This window comes from Xenopus tropicalis, chromosome 6 (genome assembly GCF_000004195.4).
Source record: "Xenopus tropicalis strain Nigerian chromosome 6, UCB_Xtro_10.0, whole genome shotgun sequence".
NCBI lineage: Eukaryota > Metazoa > Chordata > Amphibia > Anura > Pipidae > Xenopus > Xenopus tropicalis.
In genome coordinates, this window is record NC_030682.2 from 63,532,657 (window position 1) to 63,541,864 (window position 9,208).

Sequence of the window (9,208 nt, forward strand, 5' to 3'; positions counted from 1 at the left end):
TTCCCCATTAAAGTCAATGGGTGAAATTTGATCAGACGGGGGGCGGGATCGCTTAGAAAAGCACAAGCAATCTGCTCCGCTATAGGGCAAAAAAGCGTGGAGAGTTTGGGTGTTGTACCCCTAAAACTGTAGGAGGAGTAGCATTTAGAAAATGGGGGGGTGCTAAGAAGAAGAAGAAGAAGAAGCGGCAGAATAAGCCAAAATCAAAGAATAGTATGTTGGGGTTTTCAGCCCAACATTATAACGCCTAATAATAATTATATTAACAAAAGCCATTTTTGTGACTTTGTGATTTTTGAAATTTTTGCCATTAAATTGTTGTTTCAATTTTATGAATTCTCAGTACTTTTTGACACCTGTCAAAAGCTGGTGCCTGGAAAAAATGAATGTACAGGTAAGGGATCCATTATCCAGAAAGTTCTGAATAATGGATAGCGTATCTCCAATAGGCTCCATTATAAGCAAATAATTCAAAAATGATATCCTTTTCCTATGTAATAATAAAACAGTACCTTGTATTTGATACCATCTTATAGTTATAATTAATCCTAAATGAAAACAAGAAATCCTATTGGGTCTACTTAATGTTTAAAATTACTTTTTTTCTTTTGCACCTACCATTGCACAGACTAACAGCTATAAGGATGCACGAATCCTGAATACGGTTTAAGATTCAATTTAATCTGAGCGTTTTTGCAGAATTCAGATTTGGACAGATGTGAGTACCTAGTCTCACTGACTCCAAACTGTAATTATCATGTGACTTTTGTAATTTTTTTTTCCCCCTGATTTTGCTAATTTTTATTACCCAAATTAAAAACAGAAGCAACTTTCCCCTATATATCTACTTTTTTTTTTATTATTCTCCAATGATAATCCTACAAGTCTCACAATTATCACTATTAAACAGATCCAGAGTTTTCAGCCTGCTGGGCACTCCTGTTGCCCACCTCCCTAGAAGGCATGCTTATTTTCCACTTCACTTATACCCATAAATATGTGTTAATAAATAAGATATGAATTTTATTAAGCATTTGTGGAACTGAGTTAAAAAGGCAGTATACTGTATTTGCTTTTCATCCTTAGTTTAAATAGGGCTTGTAAAGAACATACTTTTTCCTATTAATTTAATTAAGGAATATGTAGTTTTGCTGTTTCTTGCCCAAAATCTTGTTAGGCAGGACAGGAAGTAGAATGTTTCAAAAACAAAAAACATACATATTTCCTAATTAAAACAATAGGAAAAAAGTATGTTCAGCACAAGCCCTATCCAGTGCACTAATGTTCAAAAGGGGTATACTGCTCCTTTAACTAGCCCTGTGTTTGTTTTTGTTGAATATTATAAAGGTTTACTTAAAAAGGCCTGTTTACTTCTAAATATTTTTCTTCACTGGAGAATGACAACTGTTACTATTAGAGCAGCAAACTATCACAATCCAATTGTCCTCCACAGTCACTGCATACAATTGCTTTCTACTCACCTGTTGAATCTATACTAAGTGAGCACCAAACAAGGAAGGAAGCAAGAGATAAGGGAGGGATAGATAACAAACAAAAAAGGTGAAAGAAAGATTACACCAGAGGATAGGTACATTGTGGACAAATGTGTACTTGTTGGAGATCAACAATTTAACTACTTATATTATGACTGTTCAGGTGTCCATGAGTCTGATGATGCAGTACAGCTGTCCAATGATACTAAGAGGCAGGTATAAAAATGATGTTAGGACGATTTGTTTAGCCACAAAGGTTCTTTTTTTTCCTTCAGTCTATTTAAGTTTCTGAACAAGATAAGAACATAGTGAATGTCTTTGACTGACCAGATGCCCCTGGCTACTTTTGCTGTTATTATGCTGGCCCAGTTAAAGTTAAGAGTTTCTTGAGCATAAATTAAATATGCCCACCTATGGTGGGCATATTGGTGGAAAAATCTAGCCAATGACCTTTTAGTGTATGGCCAGCTTTACATAAGATCCCTACACTTATCTTATTGAGCTTCATTTACCTACACACACTATCTATAGGTTGGGAGGAAAAGCACATGTAGATTAAAATGTAAATTATGTCATCCACACTTGGCATTATGGTATCTAAAACCTCTGTTGTCATAGTCTAGTAATCCATGAAAAGTCAATGAGAGGACATTTACCAGCTGCTATGGAACAAAGGAAAATGTAGTTCAGGAAGTATCTTAAATAAATATTGTCATTGGAAAGCACAGTTGCCTGACAACTAAGCTGCTCTTAAAATGGCAAACTCCTACATTTCCTTTTTTCTTTCTGAAAGTGCATTATTTGTATTACATGTTTATTGCACTGTAAATTAATAGTATATTCTCTCCACACTTATTGTAAATTGTTTAAACCCAGTGCTGAATGTACAGACTGTCTCTAAAACACAGGTGTGTGTACTATTTCTTTAACACAGATTTTGTCTCTTTCTCACAGAAGCATGTTTCCTGTGAGTTTCATTTAACCACATCTGTAACAGTGAAACAGTTTCACACAAGTCCTCTGGGAAAGATCATTTAGCTAAAAGATGCTGCACAAGAAAGAAGAAGAGGTGGAAAAACACTAGAAATAACAAAGCACGTTGGTTTATTGACGAAGCCATTCTTGGAAAAACGGAACAAGGCAGTAAATGATAAGTTTTAGTTTCCAGCATGCTTGAATTTAGTTTTCATATGCATTGTCAGTTAGATTTTCATCCTTGTTATTTGCACTGTTGGTTTAAATAAGACAGTATTACTGTGAACTGTCACACATGATCCTCTCAAAGCACTTATTGATAGTGTCCTGAAATGTAAATGATTACACAGGCTGGGAATCTGTATTAACAATGTGTTCAGGTAGAAAATGGATAATAGCCATCCACATGTTGGGATGTTGGGCAAATAGGAATATGTAGTAAATGGTACAATATGTTAGTATTGATTAACAGTAATTTATTTATTTTAGTTAACACTAAAACATAAAGAGGTAGACCCTTGTTGCTTAAAATAACTGAGCATGGAATTCTTTAATTACTGTAACATTGTATAGGTCATAGAAATGTCAACTTGGTCATGCCAGACCAATAATGGTCATTAGCATTACCTGGTCATATTTCCCTTAAAGTACAGTACAGATTATTTAATTAACGATAGCAGTAGGTGGCTTTCTAAACAAGTGGTACATTTGCTCCTTCATAAGAAATACTGGTGCCAAGCCAGTACTCCAGGAAGCGGATTACAGTGTTTAAAGGGGTTGTTCATCTTAGTACAACATTCACAAATCTAACAGTTCACATTAATAGAACAATCTTTGCCATATATGTAGTTAACAAAAATGTGCTGCTGAAGAGATATTCACCTCAGAATCATCCCCCTGCTGATCCTTCACTTCTGCACAGACCCAGTGCTGGGGGGGGATCAGTGACCCCTATAAACACAACAGTTGCTTTTTTACCACCTTATCACAAAGTACTGGCAGCAGACTTATCTCCTATTGGCTGTGTCTCCTGTCAGTCTGACACTGCTTCCTGTGCCTGTGACAGAGTGCTGCAAATATGACATAACAGTATGTTAGATTTGTGATACCCTCCTTAGGCGCAACATGTAATGCAACCCCCTCCCTCCTTTGTGAAGTAATAGATTCTAGAACTTGCTTTTCATAGTTGTGGTATACAGATTCTCTGAAAAGCAGAGCGACTCCAAGGACAAGAGTCCATCACTTCACCACCGTACAAGGTGAGTGAGAGGCTGCATTACACTGTGAGCATCATGGCTTCCTTTTAATTTGTTTAGGGTGTTTTTCTCCATAACCCCAACTGCATACGCTCATTATATTTTTCCTGGGGAAAAGCTATTTATGATTGACAGCTGAGTCAAAAATAGGTATGGATGTTTTAATACAAAAATGTGAGTTTCAGTACTTTTATTGTACCGCTTTAAATGTATGGGTTCCAGACGCCATGTACCTTTACTATAAACAAATACTCATTAAATAAACCCACTGGATTATTTTTCTGCAGATAAAAAAGTAAAACATCAGAATGATTTGCTTAAAATGGACTCTATAGAACAGGGATCCCCAACCTTTGTTACCCGTGAGCAAAATTTCTATGAAATGTGGACGGGCAGATTACTAGAGGCTCTGTTTAGCAGTACACGTGTTCTTTATGCCTCCAAAACATGCCTCCAAGTCAGAAATTCAAAAATGGGCAACAACTTTGAGGTCACTGAGAGCAACATCAAAGGGAGCAGGCAACATATTGCTCATGAGCCACTGGTTGGGATCACTGCTATAGAAGATAGCCTACCATAGCTTCCTAGATGGATACTGTGTTTCCGCATCCCATATCTGTATTAAGCAAAAATCACATGTGGGAGCTGAGGTACCACAATCTTTAGAAAAGGTAATTGTACATTCACATCGTTCGGGTTTTTGATTTGTGAGGCATGTAAAAGCGCTATACGCAGTAGACAATTGCAAATGTTGATTATGCTATGGCTGATCCAAATTTTTTCCTTGTTATCAAAATAGGACTAGGTAGGGGTATCTTATCACAAGAATGTGCAAGGGTTTCAGCTGTCCTCCCAAAAAGACACATGTTGATCAAAAATTGCATTCTTAAATCAGTAAAGCAACTCCTGTAATCCATGAAAATTGGGGGTACTATGCATAGTGGGACATGTAACTGATAACAGTGTGTCTGACAGACTTTTCAAAGCCGCACCCAAGACATTCTTTGGCTCGCTCTTGTACTGAATTAATGACATTATAAAACAGTGGTAAAGCTATTTTAAGATGCAGGACATGACCCACATATACTGTACGTATTTACAGAACTTGAAAAGTAGTATATGAAAAAGTAAAATACATAAAAATTAAAAACAAAACAAAAACAGCCAACTACTTACTTTTCAAATGTCCTACCTATCAAAAGCTCCATGGAAAAACTATATCAATAATAGGTGCAGGGACAACTGAATAGGGTTATACCTTTAGATTGTATATCATCATGAAAGAGAGCAAAAATAATACAGATGCATTACAGTTAGGGAAGCATGCTCCATAGCTGGTACAGTCCAGAGGGCTCAGTCATGGCCCTGACTGGTGAGCTACTTCAATATACAGTATCTACATTCCTGAAGTTTTGGGGGACCTAATATTATTTTGCAGCAGAAGGATTTTAACTGTTGAAAACAGGAGTAGGGAAAAATAGTATGGTATCAAAGTGCATTATGCATTCCTGTGTTAAATGCCATTTTTAATACAAAACTAAAATTAAAGAAATAAAAACAGCAAACTACAGTGGATATCAGAGTATTCTGCTAGAAAGGTACAGGCAAGGCCACTTTAAGGTGCCAGTGGGCCCAGGGCAAAGATCTCATTTGTGGCCCCCCTGCTTAAAGGACTACCCTCAAACAGGGGAATTTAGGAACAATAAGGCAGAAATACAAAAATACAGTAGATCTGAGGTCCAGTATTGTCAGCCTATACCATTAGTGTGGGAAAAGATAAACAGTAATTAAAAATATATCATTCAGGAACATCTGTTCTAATAGAAATTAAAACAAATGGTTATATTGAGTTGTTTGGGGGAGATGCTTCAGTCAAAAGTTGTAAAAGTCTAATAGAGAGCCCCCTGGTGGTCCTTGGGCAATTTCCCCTTTTGCCTATTTATTAAAATGGCCCTGGATACAGGGCAGGTAGAGTAGAAACCTCAGAAAGCAAGTGGAAAGGGAAGCTGGAACAGAATTGTAACTTACATATAACTAATATAGACAAAAGGAATTCTGGGAACGAATCCCAAAGAGCTCTAAGAAAATCCCATTTACTTGGGCTTATCCTATGGGTTAAATCTCACCCACTGGGTTTTTAAAGCAGGAGCCAGGATAATAGCTGATCAGATTCTTGGTGCTCCTCAGTGTAGTGCAAAGTTTTCTGATCATCTTAGGTAGAGGCAGGAGTGTGGATTTGCAAATAAATGAAAAGTATTGAGGAGTCTAACTCATATGTATGCTAACAGACAAAAGGAATTCTTGGAACTAATCCCAGTTTAGGTACAGCCAGAAGTTCCCAGAATTTCTTTTTGTCTATGAGGCAGTTTCCTCAACCCTAATGATTTGTTTTTAACTCACAATCTCAGTCACAGGGATAGCCAGAGAAAGTAGCAGTCCATGCTAGTAGGGCAGTGACTTAAGGTGGACATACACAGGCTAATAAAAGCTGCCAACTGTCCCAACACTTAAATTGCTAGGCTGACTTTGCTTAGGCTGACTTTGCTTAACCCTTCCACATGGTTTCCAGAACTGCAAAAACTGGACAGCAATTTTAATTCTTAGTAAAAGGTCCTGTGCTTTGTAGATGTGGAGAGTGTGAGTATAAGTAGATGAATAAGACATGAAGATTAGATTATGCAGAGAAAACAGTTATGAGGCAAAAATCTTTATCTAAGATTCCCAGAGCTTTACTTTTTGCTGAAAGTCTAAATAAATTTTAATTACCTTATAGTAAAAGGTCTACAGTGTGACAGGACAATCACCTCTTTAAGGTATCATATATACATTTGAGAAGATATAGAAGACCAATATAAATACAATAAGAAAGTCTATTCAAATTATGTAGATCACTTGACAAGAAATATCCTGTGAGATCAGTGCCAGATATGGGATAAGGGGGGCACCGAGGAAGGAACAGATGTCAGAACAGTATGCTGGAGCTTGGAGCAAGGAAGGAAAGAACTGGGAAATATGTTTCCAAACTCTCATGTAAATGTCAAGCAGGGCCTGAACTAGGGGTAGGCAGAAGCGGCAGCTGCCTAGGGCGCAACGATTAGGGGGCGACAAGCAGGAGCCTCTCCTGTCTACCCCTAGTCCTCCTCCTTTGTGATTGGCCCCGCAGCTTGTCATTAGCGGTGGGGGCAATGACCCAGCGCATCGCACCGCCCCCCATCCCCCTCCCCCAGAACTGCGCATGTGCGCCAACGAGGGGGGGAGATGCAATTGGTCATTGCAGGTGCAGGGGCGAGGTGGCCGACTGGGTTGCCTAAGGTGCCCTGTCGGCTTGGCCTGCCCCTGATGTCAAGAAATGTTTGTTGTACTATGTGCTCCTTTTCTCCAGCTCTCTCTTTTGTCTTAACTGCAAACAAAATGAGACACTCTATGCTGGGGCTTTTACTTGATACTAGAAGCAACAAAATACCAGCACTTAAATGTAGTGCATGTTAATCTTTGCGAGAGCAGGGACTGTTTTATTGGGTTTGTTAGAGACAGTGTCAGAAGAAGGGCTGTCCTTCAGCACCATTTTATCATAAGGTTCATGGTACTGCAGCACCTGAGAGAGGTTTTAAAAACTTGAGTTGCGTGTATTGACAGGTAGGTTCTAGTCCTCTCAGTGTACATATGCAGGCCTTAGGTGACCTGATTTGCTTCAATTTTCAAGTTTGTGAATTTGAGTTTGTTTTTATAAATCAAATAAACTCTCATATCAAATGGTCACTTATTTATTAAAAAGGAAAACTTGTTTGAATAAAAACTTGAATATCACTCATTTTTCAAGTTTATGAGCTCTAAAAACTGGAAAAATTTGAGTTTGAGAATAAGGCTTGACTTATGACTATGACTCCCATTAACTTCTACAGAAACTCGCAAGCTTTTAAAAGGCAAATCAAGAAAAAAAAATGAAACTCAACCGTTGATAAATCACCCCCTGCAAGAACATTTTTTTGAGTAACTAGCATGACATTCCCCTAAAGGTCAATTAGAAGTATGAATAAAATCTAGTGCTCAAAAAATGTTGGCTGTTAGAGTTGAAAGACTGTTCGCAACTGTTTTAAAGCTGAATGTCAACAACGCAGATATTTTCCATTGTCTGTGGAACTGAAATTGAAATGGGTCTGGAATTCACAATCCACTAGAATATACAGATATGAATGATAAACCTACATTTTACATTATAGTTAATACCACAATAGGCCCTGCTAAGCATCACTGAAGAGACACAATATACATATAGAAACGAATGTACTGTACATTATAACTTTAGCTGGACCACAGTTTTATGATTCTGGATTAAAGAAACTTCATTACACTTTTTTAGTATAAGATGAAGGAAGCTATCGTTATATTAAAAAGGAAAAAAAATTGCACGTTATAACCAAACCTGACACTTCTTTAATGGCATGATAAAATGTTTTTAAGCAGAATTGGAGCAAAGACTAAGTTCTCATTTAAAAAAGTGCTGGGTTCTCAAATTCAATCCCCCGGAAGGATGCAATATGCAGGGACCATGGAAGAAAACTGTGCCAGGGATGGTCGGAGGAGGTGATAAGTTTTGTTAGGGCATGCTGAATCTGTTGCGCCAAAACATTTCCTGTGTCCTGCCCACCTGCTTAAAACTTCAGAGCCAAGGGGTCAAAACTGACATTCCTGGTGCCTCCAGTTATGATGCCTATGGTATTATGTATTTGCTGTCTCCATTATACCACCAATACAGATCTATCCACTGAAACCTCCTCCTCTAAAAAAAATACTTAACAATTAATGTGTCCGTGTAACATTCAGACCTATATTTTGAGCTATTTGATTACACTGTGCTGCTTGTGAATACACAACCCAACCTTTGAACTTAAGAAACAGACCTTTCATTTAAAGCAGCATAGGTGGTTCTTCACTGTAAAGGCAGTGAGGTTAGGGAATGCCCTTCCGAGTGATGTTGTGATGGCAGATTCTGTTAATGCCTTTAAGAGGGGCCTGGATGATTTCGCAAACAAGAATAATATCCAAGGCTATTATGATCTTAAAATCTACAGTTCGTTAGTTGGTATAGACATTAGTATATATAGTTTATATAAGTGAGTGTATATATAGGTCGGTATCAGTGTGAGAATATATGTGCACTGTTCATTTGGAGGGGTTGAACTTGTTAGACTTTGGTCTGTATCCCAACTTAACTATGTAACATTTACATCATAGGTCTATTGGAAGAAGCTTTTAACAACATATTAAACAGGACAACGTTCCTCAAAATTACACAGGCCTAAACAGTGTAGGGTATAGATGTGTTAATAAAAAAAGGAATTTAGTTTTTTTTGTTTAATTTGAAATTAACTTTTATTATACAGTTTTTATGTCTGGGTGGCAGGTTCCTTTTAAGGGTTGGCAGGAGTAAATTCAAGAAAAACTTAGATTGCATTAGTAAAATTCACATTTCTGTAGTTGCAT